Raw genomic sequence first — 8,750 nt, forward strand, 5'->3', positions numbered from 1 at the left:
CTGGACAAGGCAGGAGGGCAGGGCATTAGCCATTAGCTTCCATTCTTTGGGTGGAGATTCGGCTAAGAGAGGCAATCTCTTTATGGCTATGAGCACAGGCTTTGGAATCAGAGACTTGACCTTGAATCCTGATCCTGGCACTTACCAGCTGGGTGACGCTGGAATCGTTATTTCATTTCACTGAGCTTCAGTTCCCAGTATGTTAAAACAGATGGCAGTAGTAACGGGCCCATAGGTGTACAATACGGGTTAAAGGTGCGACTGTTTGCAAAACACCTTGCCCAGTGCTATCACTGAACAATGCTCAATAAATGGTAGTGGATATGGTGATATGGAAAAGATAATGAAGAGCAAGTAATTCTAAGGAACTGGATTTACTAATGTCCGTGTCCCTTGGCATGTGGGTGAGGGAATGAGTCACACCTTGTGATCTGATACCAATGGTCAGGACTCTGGGCAAGTTACTGACCTCGCCTGGGCCTCATTTGGCTCTTCTGTAAAATGAATATAATAATTATATCTATCTCATGAAATTTGGGGGAGGATTAATTTATTCAGCAATATGTATCGAGTAACTACTACATGCCGAGAGCTGCCCTGTGCCTAGTACTTACTAAGCCCCCAGGGAAAGAAAATGCAGAGGGTGTCAAGGACGGAAGAAAATCACCTACAGCCCCATACAGCTTCAAAGACTCGAAACCCAGCTTTTCCATTTTTCCCACTTTGGGATGGACAAGTTCTTAGCCTCTCTCTGCCTCAGTCTTTCCCATCTGTAAAAAAGGGGTAAGAATTCCTTTCTTGAGGGATGTTCAGTAGCAGAAGTAAAGTGCCTGGTACAGGTTAGGCCATCTGTACGTGTTGATTCCCGTACTGGTTTCCTAGGGCTGCTATCACAAACGTGGTGGCTTAAAACAGCAGGAATCTATTCTTTCACAGTTCTAGAGGCTAGAAGCCCCAATTTAAGGTATTGGTTCCTTCTGGAGGCTCCAAGAGGGAGTCTGTCCCATGATTCTCCACTAGCTTCTGGTAGTTGTGGGCAAGCCTTGGCATTCCTTGGCTCGTAGCTGCGTCTATAGAATGTCTGCCCCTGACTCCACATGTTCTACTCTGTGGTTCTACATGTTCTCTTCTCTTCTTATAAGGACACCAGTCATTGGATCTGAGGCCACCCTAATCCAGTGTGACCTCAACTTAACTTAGTTACATCTACAAAGAACCTGTTTCCAGATAAGGTCATATTCTGAGGGTCTACATGGACATGAATTTGGGAGACAATATTCAGCTCACTAGAGTTCCTTTCTCTCCTCTCCTCCATTGCAGGATTTCTGCATAAAGGCTTTTGAATGGGACACAGAAAGATTTGTGGTCAAAACTAAGGGGCGTTGTGTCTCCTGTTCCACCCAGGTCACCTCAAGAACCAGAAAGACCATGCAGTCTCTCTGTAGATAGCTATTGAATTATCACAGAGAATGGACTAGAAGCCCATAACCACTTGGGAATCATTTCACTGGTAAAAGAGGTAGGTTCGAACATTTCCTCAAGTATGTCCACACTGAGAAATGAGGCATCAGTTACCTTGGTAAATAGGCCCATTCTTTCCAGACCACTTCATGATTTAACTCTAGTGGTTGAGTAACTAATAACCCAAAGTATTAATCAGTTAATCCATTATCCCTCCCATTTCTGCAGAGATCTTCTGGAGTCAAGGTTTTAAATCAAAGGAGTGACTCTACTGGTGGACATTCCAAGCACTTTAGGTGGGCTGCTGCGGAAAGGCGCTTGGAGAAGGTAGACCTGGTGGCCATTCAGCTTAACTCTGCTAACGTTTCTTTTATTTATTTATTTGCCAGAGAGAGAGAGAGAGAGCACAAGCAGGGGGAGTGGCAGAGGGAGCAGGAGAAGCAGGCTTCCAGCCGAGCAGGGAGCCCGATGCGGGGCTTGATCCCAGGACCCTGAGCAGAAGGCAGATGCTTAACTGACTGAGAGACCCAGACGCCCCTCTGCTAATGTTTCTCGAGCAGCTCCCACATGCAGGGCACTGATGTAAATGCCTGTGTGGAACACACTAAGAACAAAACCTCCTTCCTGCCTGTCAGGTATTCATGATCAAATAAGTACACCCAAATCACAGCAAAACAAGAGAGATGTTCCGTGAGAGACATGACAGATGTATGTGGGAAAGACAGAAATTAATTTTGATGGCAGTGAGGTGACAGGGTATATTGAAAAACCTTGAGGAATAGGCAATTTTTAAAGGGTGGATTGAGGAGCGGAGGTGGCAAGGGCTGGCATTTCAGGTAGAGGACACAACGTAAGCAGCGGCACGGCGGTGGGGGAAGGCAGACCTGGCCTCTGCCCGTGGTCTGGTCCGGTCGGTGGTCAGAATGTGCCGGGAGGCCATGTGGGAAGTCCGACTAGAGAACTAAACCACGTCTTGGTGGTGGAGGGCCTGAACAGGGAGCCGGAGGCTGTGGGGTTTGATCCTGGAGGCCATCTACAAAGAACCTTTTTCCAAATAAGGTCATGTTCTGAGGGTCTAAGTGGACATGAATTTGGGAGACAATATTCAGCTCGCTCGAGTTCCTTTCTCACCCTCTCCTCCACTGCAGGGAGGAGAGCAATGTTCTGAAGAGCCCCGGCTCTGGCATCAGGCTGCTGAGTTCGCTTGGATAAGTCCCATAGGTGACTTAGCCACAACTTCCTGGTCTAGAAAGTGGCGGTGGCACTCGCCCTATTTCACAGTCTCCTGGGGACGACCTGATGAAGCAATGCACACAAGTGTTTCGGATGGTCCCGGGCATATACCAAGCAGTTCCTAAATGCTCACCATGAGCTCTACAGGTTTCGGCAAGGGAAGGGAGCAGATTTGGGGTGGGTTGGTTGGCTGGTTGGTTGGTTGGTTGGTTGGCTTTTTCAGGATGTCAGCTCGTGGCTAACAAGCTGCCTGGCCAAGTGAAAGGAACAGAGGGAGGGGGTACAGGACAAGCTACTTTTGGGCACACAGGAGGGGCTGTTCTAGAGATTGGGGCATGCTGAGAGGAAGAGTGGGGACAAGGCTACAGCTGGGCTTGGGTCCAGGGGGAGCACTGCGGTGAGGAGTCCAGGGAACTGGCAGCCTGAAGGGATGCTGAAGTTTGTCATCAGCGATCCACCCCGCTCCCCGTCCCCCCCGCCACCGCACCCCGTCCCCGGGGAGGCGGGGTGCTCCACTTGTCAAGAGAGGGTAGAAAGGATCTGAGCATCCAGAGTGTCTCTCAGGAGCTACTTAACTGAAGGGGGCAAGGGGAGAGTGAGCAGCACGGACAACGGCCTGGAGAAGGCAAGGAAGACACGCAGTAGCCAAGCAGGTGCTGGGCAGTCGCACTTGTCCCACAAGGCCCTGGTGCCAGCTCTAGAGGCGCCCGGCAGGTGAGGAGGGCACCGATCTACCGCACTTGTCCCACTTACATCAGAGCCTGCCTGCGCTCCCTTCTTCCCTGCTTGTGCAGATCCTGCCTGTCATTCATGGTCCTGTTCAAGGCTCACACCCTCCTTGGGACCTTTTCCAATCAATCCAGCCCATGCTGATCTCTCCCTCCCCCGAACACCAGTCGTGCCTGAGTCACCCTGTTTAGCACTGAGTTGCTCTTTAATCTGCCAGCCGGGGAGGATAATTACTCAGAGGTTTCTCCTGTGGGGTCAATGAAACAGCCCTGGTCATGCTCTCAGCACAGTACCTGGTGCCTAAACAGTGCCCAGTGAATGCTGGCAATTCTCCTGTTGCTGCTCTTCTTTCTCCCCCCGCACATTGATATTATTGTCATTGCTCGCGGACGCATGGTGGATAGCATCCTTGAGAACAGTACACTCCTGCAGACACAGGTACGTGGGTGTCCGCAATTATGTCAACCCTTTCTCCCCACTCAGGAAAACATCCTGGAGAACCAAATGAATGAGTATGACATTATTATTGTGATAACCTTGAGTCTCCTCTAATTCATGTTTATTTTTTAAAATCATCTGCCAAGATCGGTACTTTAGCTTCATGAGTCACAAGCTCTTTGTGGCATACCTCATAATATATGGTGACTCACCAGCGCACTGTGGTCCTGAAGGTGAGAATTTCTGCTCTAAGTTTTCCCTTGTATTACTTCTGCTTTCCTGGCTAGACCGTAAACTCTGGGAGGACAGGGATCCTGGCTGGCTTCTTCCTTCCTCACTTCCTTCCTCACTGTGTATCCAACACAGTGCTTGGCAGGTAACAATTGTGAACTAGTCTTGTGCCGATGAACTGATATCTTTCTCTAAGCAAAGCTTAGAGAAAGCTTATAGATTGTTCAAACACGGAAGCTTTCAGAGTTCCAGCTGTATCTCTAGTTCTGCTCAATTCCTATGAAAATCTCCACAAAAGAAGGGAATCTATCTATTCATCAGGACTTTAGGGGGTGCAAGTGACAGAAACCTAACTCAAACGTCCTCAAGCCAAAAAAGGGCAAAAATTGGTTTATATAACTGAAACGTGGAAAGGTGTATTCAAGTTCGGTAACACTGGACACAGGCGCTCAAATTTTATCAGTAGGAATGTGTCTCTCTTAGTTCCTCAACTCTGTTTTTTTCTCTACATTTTCTTTCTTTTCAAGCCTGTTCTATACAGCTGGTGGTACAGACAGCCGCCAGCAGCCTCAGGCTTCTAGTCCATTAGCTTGATAGCACCAGGAAAAACCCTGTCACTTTCCCCGTTGTTTTTAGCAGAATGTGGCCAGACACTCACTGACCCAGAATGGGTTCCACATTCCTGTGATTCAGTTTTACCAGGTATGAGTCATATGTTGAGCTTGAACAGGTAATATCCAAAACAGCTGGTTTGGGTGTGCAATAAAGATGATTTTCCAAAAGATAATCTTGATGCATTTCCTAGAGATGGGAGAAATGAATGCTGGGCAGGCAAATATTTTTGACATTTGGCAAGCCTGAGTGAGGGACAATGATTATGCGTCTAAGCGGTAACAACTGTTTCCATGTCAACTGCTGTCACCATGGTGAGAAAGACACAGATCCATTGCGTCATCTGCGCATGGGGGGGTGCCTTTTGCAGTGAGCTCCAGACTCTGACTTTGGCACCAGCATTGCAAAGTTGCAGTTACGAGACTCTCACAGACAGAGCCCATCCCTACCGTACTATTGATGACATCTATGGAGCTACATGGAGAGGGGCCTTGCGTGTGAGTGAGCATAAACTACATAATCAGCACATGGAAACATCTGGAAACAGCTGTTGGTCAGTTAACAAGAAGGTGAATTACTTTGTCCTGGTTTGATTGCTCTCTCAGGAATGGCCTTCTCATGTGGCCCCAGAGAAGATAGTAATCCACCATTCCACTTCCACAGATAATTTTCTTCTGTCCACTGTTTTCCATTCTCCATAAACAAGAGCTGCCTCTAGCCAGGATTAAAGCCATCTAGCACCATGGGGAAATGTACTGGTTTGGCAAGGAACACCTCCATCAAGATGAAGGTCTTCTTGGCCAGTGTGCTCTTGAAGAGAAAGCGAACACAACAACTACAAGAGAAGTCTTACCTGATGTAACAAACACCTTTCTTCTTATTGGGTTTTCCTGCTAGATAAGTGTACAATGGTCTTAATTGAGACATTGTGGTTATTTTACAATAATTCATTAATAGTGAAAGTGGTAGGCAGAACAAGGACCATAACATTTTAGAATAACAAAATACAAAGTGACCTCAGTAATCATTGCCACCCTGTAAGTTTTCTGACTTCATCAGCTGAATCTGTCTTGTTCACTCCTATATTCCCAGTGCCTGGTGTCAAGCCTAGCACTCTGGGTGTGCTATTATTCCTTATTACTGTGTTCATGGCAGACATCACTAATTGAACACCTTACTCTTTCCCATTGATTAAGAACATGGCCTCAGAATCATTCTCAAGACAGAACCCCAAGAATCTAATGCCAGCCAATCAACTGACATCAACTAAAACTGATTTGCCACTGCTAACTAGTGGCTTGTCAAAAATTTGCAGAATCTTAAGGAAAGATTTCTTTCGACCACGTCGTTTCCATTTAGGAGAAAGCAAAGACCTGAACAGTTATCTATCAACTAGAATAGTGGCTTCTTTAGGCTTTGGTGTTGCTGCCGAACTCCTCCATCCTATGTCCTTTGCATCATTCCTCCGGAGAAATTTCAATCAGATGCCACACACCACAGAGTAACTTCTGGAAACTGCATAGTCTTACCAAAGAGGTTTAACTTCGCAATCTGCAGGTTAATAACTAGCGTGTAAAAGCCAGTCTACTTCACTGAAAGGTTAGAGGTTTAGGTGCTCAAAGAAGATCTCCAGGAGTTCTTTTCCTTTCTTTGGTGCTGGCCATTTAGGATTTCAAGTGGTGCAGAAACAGCACGTGGAGTGAGCGGTTCACTTAGGCAGCACGCTCCTTTCCTTTCAGATTTTAGGCTAAGTGGCATTAGGAAGTAGTCAATTATGAACAATTTGGGCACCTGCAAATAACTGTAGAAGTTAAAGTGACTTTGTATATAAGTGGGACATGCCCCTGGAAGACATCTATTCAGATGAACCCATTGTGCAGGGTCTTGGATGCAGCCAGAAAGATCATTAACAGCAGAGTCAAATTACTGTGGTAATAGGAGTATGAAAGAGGCTGGATCACTTGGATAATCGGAGCTGTAGATGATCAAAAATTCTTTTGTTGAATTGGACTAATAGGCTCCCGGACTGGCATCAGTCCCAGTGAACAAGGACTATTACCACGTTTACTAGCAATAAGATCATGCTTTTAATACCTGACGTTAAATCAAGAAAAGAGTAAGGAAATACTCATTTCAAATCAGGCTGACTTGAAGGCTATTATGCAAATTCAAGGAACATGCAAACAGAGTCAGCTAGTCCAAAGTCTCCCTAAGTATTATTGGGCTCTGGGGGCAATCAGCCATCTCCTGCTACCTGCAAGGAAGAGGCAAGAGTGCCTTAGGTCACTCTTTGTTCTTGGGTGTTGTCACATTGACCTAGTAATTCAGCATCAGACAGCAGCAGGGCCCCGAAGCAAGGTTCTGACTCAGGTTAGCAGTTGGGGGTTAAGGCATCTCTTACCATCACACAGAATTCACCTTTCTGTCTGCAACAACTGAAGCAACTGTGTTTATGCGAGGAAAGAGCAATTTAGGAGATAGATCCCAGCATTTTCAGAGAGAGGGAATTAACCTCTGAACTCATACTCTCTTGAGCAGAAGTGGTTTTCCCCCACTTATCGGGATGAGAAATGGCTATGGAGGAATCGTGGAAGAGTGGTTAATAGCTTGGTTCTGTTGTCAGACCTGGAAGTACATCCTAGTTCTGCTACTTAATAGCTGTCTGGCATTCAATAGTTATTTAAATTGATTGATCCTCAGCCTTTTCTCCTTAAAATGGGGCTATGGTATCACCTATTTCCTCTTCATTAAAATGGGGATAATAGTAAGCAGTGTTGTAAAGATTGAATATAAAAATGTATTTAAAGTGCTTCACACTATTTTTTTCATTTACCAAGATAGACCAGGTTCCGAGAACTAAACAAATCTTAACACATTTAAAAGCATTCAAGTCACACAAAATATATTTTCTGGAGAAGATGAAATTAGAGATCGATAACAGACAGCTATCTATAAAATCCCCCAACATTTGGAAACTATGTAAAACACTTCTAGATAACCATTGAGTTAAAGAAGAAATGAAAAGGGAAAGAAGAAAGTATTTTTAAGTGATAGAAAATGAACACATAGCATTTCAGGATTTCCAGCAAGCTGCTAAAATAGTGCTGATGGGGAAATTTATAGCACCGAAATGCCTGTGCTAAAAAAAAAAAAAAAAAAGAAAAAAGAAAGGTCTCAAATCCCAAGCTCCCACCTTGCGAAACTAGGAAAAGAAAAGTAATTTAAAGCCAAGTAAGCAGAAGAAAGAAAATAATCAATCAAAATCAATCAATCAAAATCAATCAATGAAACAGGAAATAGAAAAACAACAGAGAAATACATTAAAATCAAAAGTTGAATCTTTGAAATCAATAAAATGTATAAGCCTCTAACCAAACTGAAGAGAAAAGACCTAAATCACCAAACATCCAGAATGAGGAAGTGATGACATCACAGATTCTACAGATATTAAAGCAATAAGAAGACATTATGAACACTTGTGTGTCTATAAAATAAATAACAAATTCCTCTAAGTGTGACAACTTAAAAATTCCTTGAAAAACATAATCTACCAAAGTTCAGTCAAGAAGAAATAACCTGAATTTGTAGTTAACAACTTTCTCAGAAGAAAAACTCAAAAGACTGGATGGATTCCTTGGGGAAATCTATCAAACATTTAACAAAGAAAGAACACACAAACTCTTTGAGAAAACTGAAGAGGAAGGAATACTTCGGAATCCATTCTTTAAGCCCACCATTACAGATGACAGTGTTAGTAGATAAGAAAATTTCAGATCAATATTCCTCATAAATATGTGGCAAAATGTCAACTAAAAGGTGAATCAAATCTAAAAATATGTAAGAAGGATAATATACCATGACCAAGTAAATGGTATTGTTCTGGACTTTCTCCCAGAAATCCAAAGTTTGAACATTTAACAAATCGATGTGTTTCAACATACTAATAGTCTAAAAAAGAAAAACACACATAATCATCCAAACAGAGGTAGAAAAGCATTGGACAAAATACAGTATCTGTTTTTGAAAAAAAAAAATATATCTCAGCA

The sequence above is a fragment of the Ursus arctos genome, unplaced genomic scaffold (assembly GCF_023065955.2).
Source record: "Ursus arctos isolate Adak ecotype North America unplaced genomic scaffold, UrsArc2.0 scaffold_15, whole genome shotgun sequence".
Classification (NCBI taxonomy): Eukaryota; Metazoa; Chordata; class Mammalia; order Carnivora; family Ursidae; genus Ursus; species Ursus arctos.